Source organism: Pocillopora verrucosa, chromosome 8 (assembly GCF_036669915.1).
Source record: "Pocillopora verrucosa isolate sample1 chromosome 8, ASM3666991v2, whole genome shotgun sequence".
Classification (NCBI taxonomy): Eukaryota; Metazoa; Cnidaria; class Anthozoa; order Scleractinia; family Pocilloporidae; genus Pocillopora; species Pocillopora verrucosa.
In genome coordinates, this window is record NC_089319.1 from 20,063,762 (window position 1) to 20,083,267 (window position 19,506).

Sequence of the window (19,506 nt, forward strand, 5' to 3'; positions counted from 1 at the left end):
CAGAGTAGTTCCAGACTTCTGGCAAAATCTCTCTCCCTGACTCGCCTTTCCAATCTTCCCGCGGTCGGAGAAAAGGGCGTCCGTGCGGTTCTAATATCGAGGGCTGCTTGCCAGCTATGAATAACCTACATGAAATTAAAACAAAAACTCTTGATATAATTTGTTCACCTCCATATCTAAGTTGTTCGGGGTTTTTCCAGAAACCCCAATTCCTATGTTTTCTTATTTTCTTTTTTAGCTTCTTCCTTCTTCCGGTTGGTCTTTTTTTAAATTTAATTCGAACCATTTACTGCGAAGATGAACATGGTCGTTTAAAAGGCTGTCACAGAACCAAGTTGCTTCGCACGACCCTACAAACAATCACACAAGCACAGTAACTCATAATTGACTAAGGGGCGTATACACTTTTTTTTCTGGGAAAGCTCAAAACAGAGAGGTAAACTAGACAGGAAACCCGTAATTGAATGAGCTATGATCTCAAAAGGTCCCAATTCTATGCTTCCTCTTCCCTACTTTTTGTTTCCATTTAATAGATGTCTAGGAAAGTTTCAATTTGTCCTTCCCTTATTTTTTGCGAGACGGCAATTGGTTTTCCCATGCTTTTCCCTTAGAAACCTTTTGCGCGTGCAAATTGGCGGACGGATACCAATTGATGTGATCTCACTCGCGTGTTGTTCCAGGCCCCCATCGGGACGTATATACGATTTGGACCGCTGTCCTATAAACCTGAGTGCCTGTAAACCGGTTTTTGGACTGCATTTTCACAGCGATTGACGATTTTAATCTAGCGTGATTACCTGAGAGGAACACAGTTTTGCCTTTTTTGGGGGTGAGTATAACACAAATTTCCAGTATTTTTTGAAACAAACGTGTAACTGGTGTCTGCTTTTAGCTGCTTTTTACTAAGAGTCGTTCGCAGTGAATTCAAAACGATGTTCCGCGAAGAGACGAAAAATTTACGAACATGCCAAACAGCCGTAAAAAATATTGCTGGGACCTCAAGGCCATCCGGTTTCTTTCCTGGAGGGAGCGTGACGATAAGGCAAAGTGTTGTCCGCGTATTATGGGAGGGTCTACATCTGGTTTTCGTGAACGAAGCTTTTTCTTCCACGGTCCAGAAATGTACAAGATTTAATATCATTTCTTTGATCTTTTAAACGGAGACTAGTTGGCATCACAAAGAAAGACTTCTTACTGTTGTAAGTTTTTGTTTGTTTTTCCGACGCGTTTCGTCTCTAGCCGAGACTTCTTCAGGGATGATTACAACTGACACTGAACAGCATATATAGCTCATTCGTTCGTGCCGAAGTTTGACTTCCAGTGAAAGTGAATAATAACAAAAACATGCTGTAAACAACGTTACAAGAAAAGCTTTGTTATGAGCGCCACACTCACGCGTTTGTTTTCTCATGTGCGACCGGAAAACAAAATAAAATCAATCTTGTCCGCATGGTTACTTGTTTCAAAAATGTATCACTGTCGGCTGAGTGAAAAGTAAATTACTCACGCTCGTTTGTCCGTAATAAAATCAAGTCGAGAGCCCGAGAGAAGAAACCATTAAAGCACAAGTCATGAGACTGCCTAGCACCCACAGTATAAAACACAGTGTCTTGATTAAAAAAAAAAAACCAACCGAGTCAGCAACTCAATCGTGCTACGGAAATAACAAGGACGGATTTTTGCACAAATTACGACCTGAACTCTAAAAAAAAATATATATTTTTTTTCACGCTCAATTTATCCAAAACTGTACCACTCTTTAATATGACCGAAATAAAACAAGCGAAGAAAACGAAAACCAGGGAAGCGCTGTGTAGTTGTTTTGTAACAAAACAAATGCAGATTAAGTTAGCCCATTTTACATGAGCGTATGTAAACACGGTTTTCGTTCCTCTTTCATTAGTTTTTATAAAAGAAATGTAAAATGGTTTTCCGTGTTTACATAGCCTGATGTAAAAACTTGGGAGGTTGGGAGAACACTCGATAAGCTGGAAACCACTCCGCTTCGCGTCGTGGTTTCCTACGCTTATCTCGTGTTCTCTCAACCTCCTGCGTGTTTACATCAGGCTATGTAAACACGGAAACCATTTTACATTTCTTCGTTGTTAACTGCTTAAAACACATTTTATAACCAGAGCACAAGCATAAAAGACAGAAATAAGCTTACCTTACACTACAATTACCCTTGCAACCACTTAGATCTTAAATTTAATTCTCCCTACCTTCTGCCATACATGTCTTGTAATATAAGCTTTTAGAATTTAGTGTGAAATCAAACAAAAACCTGAATTTAATGTTTTTCTTTCTCTTTGTCACCCGTCACAAATGTCCCTAAGGTGATGAAGGGACAGAACAACAGGTTTATGTCCTAGAGAGAATTCCTAACTGAGCAAAACAAAAAAATTTTAAAAATGATTAAAAGAAAGAAAATGGCTCCAAGGAAATCAAAGTTCCTGTCATGTTCTTATCTGGTAGCAATAAAAAAAAATAAGCTGAGAACTCACCTGAGGGTGAAATCAGATTCAGTCAGGTGATCTTTGGCACTGTTCAGCTACACATTTCTATGGTGCTGAGTATACTCTGTGAAAGAGAAACAAACACTTGTGAGATTGGGAAAATTAATTTTATGGTTAAGAGATAGCTTCCTGTTGCAAGAGCAATAGGAAAATAGTTTTTAAAGTAAAGTAACTGATATCGTAAGAAAATCAATGCTAGTTGACAAAACTGACAACTTTTTCATCCAAACAGTTGATTTTCCTCACAACTATGGCAGGTGGTGAAGAACCAATGGTGAGTCTTTCATTTCAGACAAAAAATAATAATAAGCATGGTAAACCTAGAATAGATGAATAGACTAAAGATACTAAATACAATCCAAAGTCTCCAACTTTCTCAAATTGTCAAACCAGAAAGACCTCTGACTGTCATTTTCATAAGGTAATAGCCACAAAGTACTTAGTTCAGAACGTTCAATGGTTCTATGGTAAATTCATTTCTTGAAAGCTAGTTCAAAACAAGGATTAACATTATTCTTTAAATGTACAAATTATAAACTGAATGCTATACAAGTGTACACCTAGATACTTGGAAAATGCTTAATTATTTTCCTCTTTCTTGCAGGATATCAATCCCACTCACAGACTCCAGAGGTAACACCCTGTGACATACCAAAGCTCTATTCAACATTACAAAATTATTATAATTAATTATATTTTCTCTGTGTTTAAGTTAGCTATAGAAACATGTCTGCACATACCCATCCATTACAGAAACCCCACCTCAAGACCTAACACTCAGTAGGCTCACTTAGTTGCCTTTACTGAAATTCCCCTCTATTTTGACAAAAGTGCCTATGGTCACAGCTATGTATAAAGTCAACTTTTAATTTCAATAAAGTGTCTCGCAAAATATTCTAAGCTTTTATCTCAACGAGGCAGGTAAGTACTCCACGAATTCACAGAGCACTTCCTGAAAGACTTGCTTCAAGTAACATAAAATACAAGCTGAGCCCAAGGCACGTAAATAACTAAACACATCTGTACTTTTACCCTTTTTGTTTTTGTTTCCCAGAGTCCCTGGAGGAGCCTTTGAGCTCAAGAGCACCACAACTCAACACATGGTATTTGAGCTTTGTTATATTCATTAAAATTGTGGATGGTTGCATTAATAAACAATTCATGATTTTTCCTCTGAGATTCAACCTCCAGGTGTAAAGTAACTCCTTTACAATTAACTTTGATATAGCTATTTTTTTCCTCGTTTTACTTTTAAAAAATTATGTCAAAAACCCTTGTACTTATTTCAGTCATGAGGTTTTGCTTTTTTGTCAACCTTTTGGAGGTAATTTAGTAGGTTTGACCCTAGAAAATCTATTAAGTCCATGCCTATTTACTGCTTGTAGTAATAATGGTGTCTTTTAATTCCATTAGTTTTTAGTAGGTAATGTAGTTATCAGTTTTGAGAGCAGTGTAATACTAAAGAGATTAAAAATTAAAAAAAAAAAATGTTAGTATTGTAAATGATGTTACTATTATAGAAGTCTGTTATCTATTTAGTATATTGATAGTCCTTTTTTATAGTTCACATTCTACTTCATCAGAGACGAGTTGCAGCTTGTTGAAAAAGTGGTTAATTTGTGTTTTAAAAGGCAACACCAAGATAGTATTTTAATAACTTTGTAAGGTTGGTGATAAAGACAGGAACTTCCCTTGAGAATGAATAAAAAAGTTACGAGTGGAATTTTGATAGTGAAGATGTCAATATTTATGCAGTGTAGTTTGCAAACTTCAATTGTACAAGTATCCAAGCACATTTTAATAACTTTGTAAAGTTGGTGACAAAGACAGGAACTTCCCTTCAATATTTATGCAGTGTAGTTTGCATACATCTCACTTCAAACCTCAAGAAATATTTAGTTATTTCCCTACTGATAAAACTCTTAAGGACACTGTTATATTTTTGGTGTCTTCATCAAATTATTGTCAATTATGTAGAATATTCTTTTTTGATCATTAACATCTTTAATTTACATATTGAGGCCGTAGATATTGAGTAGAATCACTTGTCGTTCACGCAAAAGGGAAGGAATCGAAAAAATTTCGAGCGTTCTGAGAGGTTGCACTGTGCAAACACGGAATTTACAAACAGTCGGGGGTAGATAGATCTGGTCACGCAGCGCGTTCCTAGGGGAAGAGAATGTTACGAGTTGCGTGACAAAACAACAGCGCCTGATAACCCAAAAATAATATTTTCGCTTAATGTTGATACTTACAACGCTTTACAATTCATGTTAACTCCGAATCAACTTCAAGGTGTAATAATTGGACAACACTGACGAAAAAAGGAGCTATAATTTTTCATTTGCCGCTTCCATATAAGTCTCAAACTCAATTACATTATGCGAGAATAGTAACTGACCTAATGAGTCACTGAGAAGTAGACGACATTCAAGTTATTCTATCACCGCGAGTATGAGGTGTGCGGAAATGAATGAAGAAACATGCCCGTTTCTTTGGCGAGGCCGTTAAACTGGTGGAATATATTGCTATCAAAAGGCAAATAAAAGTTTAAGCAAGGAACCTCGGAAGTTCACTCTGAGCTATGGGCTACATTCAACCATTCCGTTAATTGCGCTTCCCATACCAATAAATCTCAAGAGCAGGTTCACAGAGACGACAATAAAGACCTCCTAGTCAATCGCTCTGGGACATCCTCCAACAATGGCCACTACAAGTAAAGCCATTGAAAAATGGCTACACGCACAGCTAAGCTTCCACGACATGTCACGTAAGTACCTCATAGCCTGTGCTTTTATCTCCTGAGTCAGCATAGCCACAAGAACATGTATAACACACCACTAGCTGTGAAACCCCGAACAAACCTTCCTACGAGATGTCTTCACAAAGTGCACACTTGAAAATGACCACCAAAATGATACCACATATTTTATATGGCTCAACAAAATGATACCACGTTTCATATGGCTCAACAAAATGATACCACGTTTCATATGGCTCGATGCAATCGCTTCCCCGTTCTTGTTTCGATCTACTATAGACGAGCCATAAATATAGCTGTATCTTGACGGCCTAAAGAACGATCGCGGGCTTCTTAACGTTACCTCGCACTAAAAAGACGACTGCCTTGCAGGCTAGTAGACACCTGCAAAGTAAACTAGCTGTGGGTGAAATACAGAAATATTTCCATAGTCGCCCGTATGTACCCATAAACAAAAGCGTAGTGGTCGACTAGGATCCAGTCTCCCAGAAATCGCATCCAGTATTTTTTATGCGCATTGTAATGAGTCAGTCAATTCCCGCCAATTTAACAGCTGACTAAAAAATTCCCATCAATCTTTGCCGGTGCTTACGCTCGAGTAGACAGAAAGTGTGCTAATAAGCTAATAGCTAATAAACAAATCTTTTTTGCCAAGTGAACAAAAAGGTAAGATGTAGGTAAGCAAAAATTAAATGCAAACGCAAAATAACCGTATTTATTGGATTAAATGCAACGGCGTTTATTAAATTTTTTGTGATTCAATTGCGGCGTTTATTCGATTGCGGCGTTTTCTCGAGAGCGGCGTTTATACGGCGGCGTTTAATTGATTAAATACGGTAATATTGCAAAGGAACTATGAAACCTTTCTCTAGATTCACAGAGTACCGTGAATCAGGCACAACAACAACACGAAGTAAGTATTGAACAGGTGATAGCTTTTTCCAGGTTAGTCTGAAAAAAAAAAAGAATTATGATATGAAATCAAAACTGCCTTGTCAAACCTCCACCAAAATGGCGATCGATAGATCGATCGATCGATTACAGAGAGAGAGAATATAATAGAGGGCTAATATACTGTAAATTTTCTCAACTGAAACCTATAATTAAGTTGTTGTACATTTTGTACATCAACAATAAAAGAGGGGAAATACGGCGCATTGTAAACTCAAACATAATGTTCAATTAATTAAGTCCTCAATCGAATACACGATCAGTAGGAAGTAAAGTAAACACAACTCTGCACGACTGACTGTAAAAATTAACAAGAAAACTGTATCCATGTGTACCAAATTGACAAAGCTAAAAGCATCGATAATTATTACCTACTTATATATCATATTGCGAAGTTTTAAAAGAAGATCATTAATGCATTTTCCATAATTGTTTATCATTGCAGCAAAACTAGCAAAACCAGCAAATGGCGTAAGTTTCTGTCATCCTTTGAGTCTTTGAAAGTAAAATAAATTTCTTAAGTGTATACGCAGATACTGTTTCTATACAGTGTGATTATGTTCAAATTTTGAATTATGTACCAAAACCCTACTGAGCTTTGAACCACAGGTGAAGGAGTACAGTATAAATCTACCTATATTCATGTATTTAAGGAGGACATGTACATGTATGTACCACATCTCAACACATATGGCTACTGTAAACTGTTAGGGAACCTGTTACTTCACAGAGAAGTTAAACCAGGTTTTTTGTGAAAGTCACAGCATTATCTTAATTCCATGTTTATAGGTCATGGTGCATTGCTTACACAGAGTCATAAGGGCAATTTCTTTCAAAAGTTTACCAATATGCACAAGTACATAACTCACTTAAGGAACCAGTTATTCAATTAGCTGTACCAAATTCACAGAAAAAGGTGTACCTTTGTATGTGGACAAAACAGGGTAGAACTAAAATTCTCTTTAAATTATTACAAAAATTGTGTACTTACTTTGCTGTTTTGGAATTGTTTCCTCACAGGCAACAGGGTGTCCCTCCCAGCCTAGAGGTAAGAAATTTGTTCATCAAATCCTTTTATTTTACAGCTATATTTGCAAAATTATGTCACTAACCCAAACTCAGGCAGTGGGAATGGATTTAGTGCAACCAAAATCCCCACAGCTAATATATGTACCGATAAAATGAGAGGACAGACAACTGAATAGATATCAATTGGGTACCCATGGGTGGCATAGAAAAGGCAACCATACATGTGTAATTCAAGTAATTGATATATCAGAGCATAAATAATTATGCAAAGTGAGTTAAGAAAATGAAGTATGCCTATCCCCATATCAATATCATTAAGGGTATCACTTGTGTTATTGAAGCCATCCCAGGGGTCAAATAACTATGCTTAGTCCAGAGTTTCCCCACCTCTTGTTATGTTATGGGGTATATAACAAATGGCAGGTTGGCTTATTTCTCAACTGGCAAAAAATTGATGTTTGCAAATATTCACTTCCCAAGGGTGGGCACACAGCTGCTACACAACAATTTGGCTTTTTTTCTCATAAATAACCAAACAGCAGTTGAAGAATTTCTTGTCAATCACCTCTTGTGTTGCAGATGATCATAAACAGTTTTGGCCTTCAGGATTTTAACTTTTGAGGAAGCAATTCTTATGATCTAATCTCATTATGAACCCCAATTGGGTGACAGGACTCCTTACTAGCCTGTAATGTACACATTAGGTAGTCCTCACCAAGAGAGTTCCCCCTCAGTAGTGAACAGTATTAAATTTGCAAAGCTTAGTGCATCACAAACAATATTAAACACTGATGAACCATATGACAAGTTTTAAAACAAAAAAAATTTATGTATTTTACCTTTACTTATTATTGTTGCAGCACCAGGAACCTCAACAGTAAGTTCCCTTTATATTCTGAGTCTTTAATTTATTTCTCAATAACAATATGCAAGGATATAAACAAATACTGTATCTATGTGGTTTTTGTTTAAATTTCTAAAGAAAAAGCTACATTGTTGTATTAATAAGCATTCATGTCAGTTTCTTCCAAGAAATTGAACCCAGAGGGCTCTCTCATGCTTCTTGGTAGTAGTGTAACCAGGTTTTTCATAAAATTCAAGGCCATTGTTTTAACCTTAGCTCCCATGAGTGACCAAGACAGAAATTCTCCTTACAATATCAATGAAGACAACTGAGAAAAATATCAATTAGGGGATTATTAGTTAATACAATACCAAATTTTCCAAGTTATAACATGAGAATTGTAAGACAGTAGAGATAATTACTTATAAGGCATTGGGAGTGAAAGGTCAAATACCACATTTCATAGGTCATGGTGCATTACCTACACACAGTCAAAAGGGCAATTTTTCCTAAATTTAAACAATATTTACAAGTATATTCTTAGCTTTAGGAACAAGTTATCCAACTGATTGTACCAAGTTGATAGTTAACAACTATTCACCAAAGTGGAGGTGCTAGAAGTGGATACTTACTGAGCCGTGAAGTGGCAAGATAGATATCCACTAGAAGTCATCAACACTATGGTGAATAATTGTTTTAGCATAACTAAAACAGTGAGATAATATAATACAAAAGGATGACTTTAACTCATTTATTCCTGCAACATAAACAAAATTTTCAGGTGCAATCCTTCTTGCATTGCTCGGAGGTGAATAGCAAAGGATATTTAGGGTTTGAGTGGCCAATCAGAGCATACCTTCAATGTTATCCACTGTTTTAGTATATACTAAGAAGAGATATAGAGTTATAGGAGAAACAAGACTTGGTAATACTAAAATTCTTTATGGAATACTACAAAGTTTGTGTATTTACATTGCTGGTTTGAAATTATATCCTCAAAGACAGGAACCTCGGGAACCTGGTGTTATTCCAAGCCTCGAAGTAAGAAATTTGTTTATCAAATACTTAAATTCTGTAGCTTTACTTGTGAATTATGCCACCAACCAATACAAAAAAAACAAAACAACCTTGACAGTGGAAATGGATTTATTGAACACCATCCCAGGTTTAGAAAGCCATGCTTAGTCCATGGTTTTCCTACCTCTTGTTGTGTTTTGGGATAACTGACAAACAACAGGTCGCCTGTAATTTTTAACTGAAAAACAATTGAACCTTGGAAATATTCATAACAGTCAGGTATTACTGCTACATTTGATATTGCTTGTCTGCCTCTTTCCCCTCCAGGGTACCATGAACCAGCAGCAGCTGGTATATTTCTACCAGTTCTCAGAGCGGGGAGGGATTGTGATGCAATGTACTGATGGGTGATACAGCCCTGTTGGGTAAGTGTCTGGTTTGCACATTCTTGTTTATAACTAAATAAATGGTAATTGCTGCTGTTCTTGTAAAGTGTAGAGTGCAAAGTTATGCATCCTGTCACAAGAATGGGGCCAAGAAAAAACTTTGAATACCCCTAGAGGATATGAGCCACAGATTTCAACATGAAACGCTTTGCTGATTGAGTTTCAAAGAATTTGCCAACAATAGGCAACTATTTGACAGGCACTCTGCATGCTGTTTGGATCAGCAGTTTTGAATGTGTTCCCTATGGATACATAGATGAGATGTATCCATAGGGATAAATTTCATGACAATTACTGTTAATAATTTACCCATAGGGATACATTATTAACAATAATTCCCCAAGTGGAGGTGAATAGTGGTAGAAATTTTTTCAGAGCCACAAAGTGGTGAGGTAAGTATACACCACTTTCCACGACACTATGGTAAATAATTGTCTTATTACAAGTATCTACCAAACAGAAACCAAAATATTAGTTTATTTCTATCAATATCCTGAAAGATGATTTAAACTCTCGACCCTTAATTTTGTTTCTGTCTCCTCCCTTCTAGGAAGTGAATAGTTCTTGCTAAACACTTTTGAACCAGCCAATAAGCATGTACAAAACCCTTTTTTACCTCTGCAGTGCACACAAACAACACATATTAAGGATCACTTAAGACTTAAAAGAGATTAACCTTTTTGCCCCCAAGATCTCATCAGTAAATCTCCTTACTGTCTGTTGTACAATTTCCTGATGTCTTTTTGGAGAATTTGTTTTTGCATCAATTAAAAGTCCCCTAAATGTTGTGTTTCTGTCTCCTGCTTTCTCATGCAGTAGACACTTATGTCAATAAAAAAGCCTTGTACATAAATAAGCAATAGAATCATGAGACACCGAATGATGGAATATCCTACAACGCGTAGTGCCTTTTTGTATGAAACAAAAGTCTCCACAAATGGAAATGCAATAAGATATTGGGGATATTATTTATAATTGATGGGCCAAATTAAAAGAAGCATAGGTAATCAATGTTGGAGCCCAGAGGATTGGGGAACCATGAGACTTAAAGCTAGCACCTTTAAATTATTATTAAACTACTATTGTTGTCATTATTGTTTTGTCACCATTCAATTATTGGTCAGATGTCAATTAGAGGATATATTCTTGAATCATCTTTTTCTTATCTTTTTCTTATGGGAAAGCGAGACAAATATTCTGCAACACTACATTCTAGCATCACCATGCAACATCTATTTCTTTTCAATACTTGAAAAATTGTGCTATACCAGACACCACATGCATTCTTTGACTGTCTATTTTTTCTGGCAAATACAAACAGATTTTCCTTAATGCAGCTAAACCCTTAGCCAATATTCCAGCAAAATGACACTCACATTTCCATATGCAATGGCCACAACATGTTGGTTATAATGCTGGACCCAAAAACAAACAGCAGATAACATAACCAAACAAACAGTACAAACAGCAGATAACATAAACAAACAAACAGTACAAACAGCAGATAACATTACCCAATGGATAAATTGTCTTCCAGCAGATTAATGTGAACTAAACATACTGCACAATATACTGGAGAGAGACTTATCTATTAGATAACATTATCCACTCTTCAAATAATCGGGGCTTAGGAAAATTCCACTTACTTTGTAACAACCAACTTGACCCCAAATTCCAGCATCCTATATAATGATGGTCATGATCAGCCTTCTGGAGATCCTAAACAAAACAGCAAAAAGTTGTTACTTTACAGTTTAAATTTCATTAAAAGGTGAATGTCAGCAACAAAATTATGTACATATCACTTCTCTCTATAATGTTCAAGCATTATCTTGCAAAGGGGTGGTGAGAATACTCAAACTCATCAAATTCTTGTAACCAATTTACAAGGAAAAATGTAGTAGCTAGGGGGGAGAATTAACAATCAGATCTTGGGAGTTAGAGGGTTGACTCCCAAATAAAATTTGTAATTCTACCTACTCTCAACTGCACAATTCAATGTCAGTTCAGAGAATTTAGTATTGGATCAACTAATTAAACCCAAATTGATATTTCTCTGTATTCTCATATCTAATCTAGTTGATATTATATTGATGCTATTAGGAGAAATTCTGTCTTGGTCACTCATGGGAGTTACAGGGATAAAGCTTGCACTGAATGCTGCATGTGTGTGCAACAGATTGTAAATTTTCCATTAGTCACAACTACTAGTCACTTTCCAAACCAGACTGTAGGAAATTAAAAAGAGTAATTCATCTACATGGAAACTTACAGTATACATGCACACCGCAAAACCACCAAAATCAACAGATTCAAGGTGAAAAGATCTCAAATGATCTTCTTATAACATCTTTTTCTTTATAATTTATCAAAATGATACTTACAAATTACAGTAATAACACTACTTACATAGCTTGAAAGGCTAACATAACTTACATACATGTACTGAGAATAACTTGCAAAACTAGTCTAGTTCACACTTTTAAATGGATCCCTAACATGTACATACAACTCATCTGCTTACACACATTGGCAGACACACATTCCTTGTGCAAAACCTACTCTTAACACACTTAAAATTGCTCACATACTGAAATAGTAATGTGCATCACAATCTGTGCAACATTTTTAAATCATTCAAAACTTACAATACTACCATTAACAAATTAATGCAATCTACCTTGAATCTAAATGCACTACATAGTGACACATATTCCAAAAAATTTGCACTAGCAGTGCAATCAACATGTGGATCATTTAACATAGACACACATGGAAGATTGTTTACACTCATTTTGCCTGATCGCTTTTTCTTAATACATAATATATCCTTCTTAGAGCTGCAACATGTACAGCTGCAAAAATGTTCTGGATAGCACAAGCATCACACATAAGTCACTGACTCTTAAAAACCCCTAGAACTCTAGGATAAAAAATCTTCCCACCAAATATAAGTCAATGTAGCAATATGACTTCAAATATTATATCAACCTGAAGCACTGCCATGATCAACCAATCTCTGTCTACAAAAACACTTCACATTTCTCACTCTTTAGCTGTTCTTCTGGAGAATCTTCTCTTTTAAATTCAATATCCATACTCTTTGTCTTAGACAATAGATATTCTCCATGTTAGTCTTCATCAGCCCTAAGTAGAACCCAGGTCAAGGCAATTCTTTCAAGCTCTGAAGGCTTCATCTGCAACAAAATGCAACAGGTTCCTCTTTCCCAGCATAACCTTTTGCAAAGGTTGAAGATCAGCAAAACAACAACCAATTTTTTCCTGCTGAAAGCCAAGTGCATTGACATTCTGTGAAATTCTTTGTAGGCCATTCTGTGGTAACCCTTTACACCCTAACACCAGTATGCATATTCTCTGTATATTTCCTTTCTTTCGACAGGGAGACTTTGTTGAAAAAGCAAGAGCTCCTTTGGTTGGTTATCATTTCCTTTATTCTCATGACCTCTATGTGTGATTAAGGGGTGATATTGTTAGGAGTAATGAGACACTCTTCTCCCTTAGAGGTCACTCATCTCTCTTAGGGGTCACAGGGTTAAGAGGTTGACCTCCTGCACTTTTTTTGTTTACCAGTACCATTTTGACCCCTAGGTGAAGAGAGGGACTATTGAAAGAAAAATATCTTGCCTGACAACACAAAACCATGTCTCCTATAAGAACATACACCTTTCAGCCTCAAGTCTATGAAGTTAATGTAAACATATCTCTGCCACTCATTTCACTGCTCCAAAATGTTCCTAAAACTAACCATCTACACAATCGTTCCGCTCCCTTTTCAAAATACTGCTCATTCTTTCTTAAGGAGTGTGCTCTCTTCTCCCTTTATGCTCATAAAAATCCCTTTGCAGGTCACTTTGATGGCATTAAAAAAAGGACAGACAGTATTGCATCATCTGATGGTGCTTCATTGTTTAGTAGGTTCTATGAAACCTGGATGACTTCTCTCCTTTTGCATATTTGCATACCTCACAATCATGCGTTTTGCAGTCTTGCTCTTCACCAGAGGTTTGCCCTGGTCAAATCTAACAGGAGTGTCTCTACTATGTTCTTCATATAGATTTGCCAGTTGATCTTGTTAACCACTCAAACATTTATATTACTTTCAGAAACTGCTATTCCTGCCTCTTTCTGTCAAGCTGTACCAAAACTGGTCTGAATTTTTCTAGACCACTTTATTCAGTTCAGCAAATTCTATGAAAATAAAGTTTTTTTAGCACTAAAATCTTATTTTGTTCTTTAGTTTCCTTCTCCTGCTCGACAATCCAAGTTTTTCAGGCTGATTCAGCTCTAGTGGTACCTTTTTCCTTTTCTCTAAGGTTGGTCTTACTATTACAGGATAGAACTCCTTCACATTGCAATATTTCTCCCAGATACCTAGTTTATTATCTGGTCCTGCTGGCTCTCCTGTTCTTCAAAAACTTGACATATGTATCTGATCTAGAAGGAGAATTGTCCAGTGGCTTCCTTGACTTCTGGCCAATGTCCATGGTATCCCTTCTGCTGTACCAGCTTTCAAAGACCATCATTTGACACATTGCAGGTGGTGGTTGCTACTGGCTTAATCATTTCATTGCACAGCAGATGTGGATCTAAACCACTTTCAGTTATGGTCAATCTGATTTTCATTTCTTCCATTCAACAACACCCAACAGCTCATTTTACATACATCAGACACACAGCCTCTCTCCTTTGTCATTCACAATACTACTTCCCTGCTTGTCCATGGTTTGTTCCAAGCTGACCTACCTACTTCCAAACTTAACATTATGCCTTCAATTACAAGCAAAACATCATGGTATGGCACCTTTACCACCTTGATCCTTTATGCATCATCTTAAAATTATTGTGGTATTATAAAGCCAACTTGTCATAGTTAACCAAAGAGTGTTAAGCAGTAAGAGCCAAAAAATTTTGACAGGACTGTAAATAAATTTTCCCTTCACCAAGATGCTAAATTAACTAGGGATTACTATGAATGTCATGATAAGACCCCGAATAGGGTATGTTTGGGATAACTGAAACACTACTTATCAATTTAACTACCTCAAGAAGAAAAATTCTGGCACCACAGTAAAGTACAGCCATGGAAACATACCAGTCAATAAGTTTGATGTAATTATGCCCAAGCAAGATATCATTAGAACTGAACAAAAGTGAAATTTCGAAACAAGCGAGCCAGCAAGTAGCAACAGAAGAACCCAACAAAGGTTTGTAAACATGCCAGGCACTGTACTTGATGTTACTATAACATGAGCAGAGATGAAAATTCTCAAAGAGAAAAATGAAATGGACAGTCTGTGCTTTAAAGATTTTCTTGCTCAGTTAGATTTTAAGTTTACCCAAGGTAGTAAAAATCAAACACATCTAACACTTGTATAGTATAAATAATTTTGTGTTCAAAACAGAACAAAACAGGAATGATGAAAACTATAACCAAACTGGCATAGCTGTTAAAATTCCTACAAAAAATGACGGTGTTAGAGTGACTGTGATCATGCTGAGGTCCATCACAGCTAGCTTATCGTGGTTACCTCCTGTCATTACAGTAAAGCAAGCCTCAAAAAGCCTTCTTTCGTGCTCTAACTGCTTCCAGTATGCTTTACAACAAAACAAAGCACGGCCAGGATTTGTCAAATGAGTTGGCATTTAAGATTGGGAAATGCGCGCTTCAGGATAAAACTCGCAAAATATCACGGAAGAAATTTTCTTGCTTGTACTCCTAAGTTGTGATATTTGCTGACTGAAACTAATCACCGACAAAGCGTCAACATTTTTAAAACTTTTTTTTCCGATGGGAGCACGACGCTGTTAAAAACTCCGATTTAGAAAAATCTGCCGTTGCTGTGATCTGCCAAATGAGAAAGTGAATTCTTCGTGCTCTGCCAAATGAGTGCGAATATCGATCCTTTCTCGACGCAGAAAACACTTTTAAACGACATGATATTCCAGGAAAGCCTCTTAAATTATCCACAACCTTGACGATATTGAGCTTCGAAGTTCAATCGTTTTATGCGGAGCACACGTAGCGAGGCCGGAATTTAGCACTGATAGTATCACAAAATATAGAACTTTGAAGGTAGAGTTTAAGCTTTTCGTTTACGGTAAAGGCAAACACTGAACTCTTAATTTTAATTAAACTTCTTATAATCTTAAACACAAACTTAAAATAAATTGCAAAGAAGTCTTTGCCACAACAAATATTGCTCGTTATGCAAATATCTTTATCTTGGAATACAAACGGCCTCATGCACACTGCAGTCTTCCATACGTTTCATCTCTCTCATATGATATTCACCAGAGGACATAGTTACTCAATACAGCTAACCGCAAATTTCAGCGAGTTTCTTTCCAATCTACTTGAATCTCGTTGAGGCAGTTTTTAGCTTTAGAATTCAACCGAGTTGGAGAACTATGGCGTTCAACCACAGGCGTTGCCTATCAATAGCTTGTAGCTGAGTTAGTTTTCGAAGCAATTTTACGCCGAGAATGATGCCATAATCTACTCTATACAACGAACTTTCTTACCTCTATCAACTATATTGTTACGTTCTTTTAGTGAGCTCGCCATATTGCTTGAAGTTTCCCTTCAAGTAAAACGAGAAGGATACCACGGTAAGATCGGTTGAATTAATGGTCTCTAGGGACGGCAGAGACGAAGCTACTACTTTTTAGCCAACCGTAGAGGATTGTTGTCGATTTTAAAGGTCCTATTTCCAATTAATCAAAACTATGACAAAATTCGTGGATTAAACTTGCAATCACACTGATTGTCGTTTACGGTCACTCGGCGAAATGCGTCACAACGGCGCGCCCTCGTGACTTAAATGGAGGGGGGAGGGTGGATCACTTTTCATGGACGAATACTACACAAAAATTACACTTGAAATTTTTTGTTTAATTTTCGAAAATAAATCTGGTACCAGTTCAGTAAGACAGGCACGCCCCCGGATATTTGTTATCCTACCAAATTTTGTCAAGGCTTACCAATCTTCAAAGGCGCCGTCGTCCTGCCTCAGGGGAGAGCAGTTTTTTGTTAGGCGTGAAATCTAAAAGATTTTTGAATTAAAATGCCGAAATTATACGTAATACGTAAATCATGAAAATTTGATTCGCTTTTTGAGTGAGAGTCTTGCAGGCAGAAGGCCACCAAAAAGATTTAAGTTCTACGCGGCAATCAAACGGTAAAGATGCAAGATTTGTTTGTGTGTAAGCCCAGTGCACCCGGGCCTTTATGCCAAAAACTGTTCAAAAACTTCAGTGCACGAATCACGCTTGCCTTTCTATAAATTCACACCTCACATGCACTTAATTTGGCCTTTATCACATTCTGAGTAAAGTTACTAATTGTTCATTCGCTCTGAGGAAGGACTAACGCTTGAAACGTCAGCTCTAAAGCTCTTTAAGGTGGCCAATTTACGTTATCAACACAAGTTGATGACACTAAATTACCTTAGTAATCGCTGATTGGCTGAGGCAGGGGGTAACTAAGAGGGAACGATTACTTACACGTACACGTTTAGGAGTTTGAGCAGAGGCGTCCCAAGCTCACATCTCGAAATAGACGAAAGATTAATTCTCGGACACAAATGTATTTATTCATGAAAGCGTCACGCGTTGTATTACGTGGTGTTTGGTTTCGCGAGGAACCGTTGACTTAATACGTTATACGGAATGTGGGATATTGATCAAATGAAGCCTTTAAGTGCTACTGTGGTTCTTTCTTTGAATTTGAATTCTTCTTTCTTGAATAAAGAAAGAACCACAGTAGCACTTAAAGGCTTCATTTGATCAATATCCCACATCATTATGACATGCTACTAAAGGACACGTTCAAACGTTTAGTTATACGGAATAGTTTGAGAAACCAAATATGGTCGATGTACAACGCTAGTTATTCCGAAATGTGAACATTTTACACTCTTTGTGTGTCCATTGCGGTTTCTGGTGATTTCTGTCATGAGACGGCTAGGAAATGTACAAAGTTTTAAAACATACATGTTTCGCTTTTGAACTTTTTGCCATGAACGCGACCCCACCTTGACACGTTTACATGGCAAATTGTCACCCCAGCTGACAGGATTACCCCCTACCTGGCAGACCGGGCAACCCGAATCGCACCATTTTTTGCTCCAAATAAAATCGCATCTTTTTCCCATGCAATGAGAAACCTTTACAAAAACACAACGACCACGCAGGAAGTTTGGAGAACACGAAAGATGCGTAAGAGTTGCTCGAGGCGTAGCCGAAAGCAACTCTAGCTGCTTGAGTGCTCTCCGAACTTCCTAAGTGCTTCGTATCTCGACGAACGCACAGCTGACGCATGAACCAATAGTTTTATAACATATTTCAACCCGATGGAAAAATTTTTTCTCGAGGGATTTGTTTGCTGATGTCATGAGCGTGCACAATAGGAATATGAAGAACGCTCGCGCAATTGAATTTGATTAGACGTATTTACTAGCTATATTGTAAATTGTTTTGAACGTCGTAGTATTCGTGCATTATTTTGAACCAGACAAGTGGTAAACAACTGCACTAAGAAGTAAACCGAATTTTATCAATCTTTTCCAAGTGATTCAAGTCGCTCCATCTGATACCTATCGAATCTCTGTAAGTTTCCTCTGACTGGCCGACCTTGGAGAATGGCTCGAGTTTCCTTGACCTCGTGTCAGCGCATCGAATCGTACATTTGAATCTTTGGCGACGAAACAACGCGTTTTGCAGTCGGAACCTGGCGAGTTTACAGGTAAACTACGCCATGACTCAATTTTAAAGGTATGGAACGCAAACAAATTTTGGGCTGTATTACGTATCGCATAAGCTTGCGGTTTTGAAGCGATAGGCAAAACAGCAGCATTCACAGAGAATAGCAAGTGACTTCCAGTCAGTGTTACATTTCGAAGGCGGTCCTTGCTGAATTTCTTTTTAAAAGTGCAATACAGGCACAGCTGCGCATCAGAATAGGAAAATCTCAGCAAACGAATTCGTAAGCACGTTAATACAAATATTACGCTCTTTGATAAATATCATGTGGTTGCCTAGGTTGCCTTTGCTGTTGGTTCCGTCAGTGCACTCCTTAACCAGGTTACATGATGAGCTCAGAGAGGGAACGCTCCATTCTAGCTAGAAACTGGTTCGTGAGTAGAGTGAATATAGATGTAAGGATTTTGTCCTTGCAATAACATTTTCAGTATTCTAAATTTTACAAGTGATTATAGAATCTGAACGAGACATATTGGGCAGGTTTAGGCAAGTCGTTTAAGAAAACACTCACTAGAATGCGATTGGATGAATTTGGCTTAGGCAGCGTGACGTAAAGAACAATAGTTGACGAATAGGGGCGAGTATAGTCTAGAAGCGCAGTTTTTGAACGTTCTCTCAGAAAGAAAGTTGCTTTTTCGAGACTCAGTTCTAATGACCTGCTTAGTAACGACGTCCTACCGTAGAATCGGGGTTGGAAAAGGCATTCTTATGTTATTTTAGCGTTGTAGGAGCAGGAAAAATTCTTCGAGTGGTCTTCTCAACAGAGTTACTCGGTGGACCGTGGAGTGATTTCCATACAAAGTTTGGTAGACAATTTTATCAGATATCAAAGCAATCTTTACATTGTATGAGCGCCATGACAACCATGGTTTGGTCAGTTCTGTCTCCTTTCCCAACTTTCACTTACTGAATTGTGCCTCTTTACGCTTAGGCAATTTGGCTCCAAAGAGTGACTCTCCGTTGCATGTGCCTAATTTTGTTATACAGCGTGACCTATAGAAAACAAAACCACTCATCTGTCACGTTAGAGCAAATCAATGCTTTTCAAATGTATTATGTTTGCGCTTTTGGGCATTATTCATTGCCTAACTGCAGTGTTTTTGTTTATTGTATTTTAATACGAAGTTTACAATCTTCGCAACAATCCAATCAGGCGGATCA

At 37.3% G+C, this 19,506-nt stretch overlaps 3 long non-coding RNA genes across 6 annotated transcripts in view; 2 read left to right on the forward strand and 1 right to left on the reverse strand.

Moving 5' to 3' along the window:
- Positions 1–19,506, reverse strand: part of LOC131796170 (uncharacterized) — a 20,764-nt gene continuing 1,258 nt past the window's right edge. Inside the window, exons 2-7 of one of the 4 annotated variants that reach the window (XR_010718475.1) lie at positions 19,253–19,338; positions 11,211–11,283; positions 9,074–9,136; positions 7,220–7,270; positions 2,505–6,228; positions 1–114 (exon numbers count right to left, since the gene is read on the reverse strand). This is a non-coding gene — a long non-coding RNA (uncharacterized lncRNA). Of the gene's footprint in view, positions 115–2,504; positions 6,229–7,219; positions 7,271–9,073; positions 9,137–11,210; positions 11,284–16,107; positions 16,361–19,252; positions 19,339–19,506 lie in introns of those variants that run through there. The other 3 variants (XR_010718474.1, XR_010718473.1, XR_010718472.1) reach the window with 3 other exon arrangements.
- On the forward strand, positions 1,056–3,706 carry LOC136282891 (uncharacterized). Its single transcript, XR_010718476.1, has 4 exons — positions 1,056–1,199; positions 2,749–2,790; positions 3,121–3,149; positions 3,571–3,706. It is a non-coding gene; the product is annotated as an uncharacterized lncRNA (long non-coding RNA).
- The window catches only part of LOC136282892 (uncharacterized), a 21,984-nt gene continuing 20,536 nt past the window's right edge, over positions 18,059–19,506 (forward strand). Inside the window, exons 1-2 of the long non-coding RNA XR_010718477.1 lie at positions 18,059–18,357; positions 18,625–18,715. This is a non-coding gene — a long non-coding RNA (uncharacterized lncRNA). The remainder of the gene's footprint in view (positions 18,358–18,624; positions 18,716–19,506) is intronic.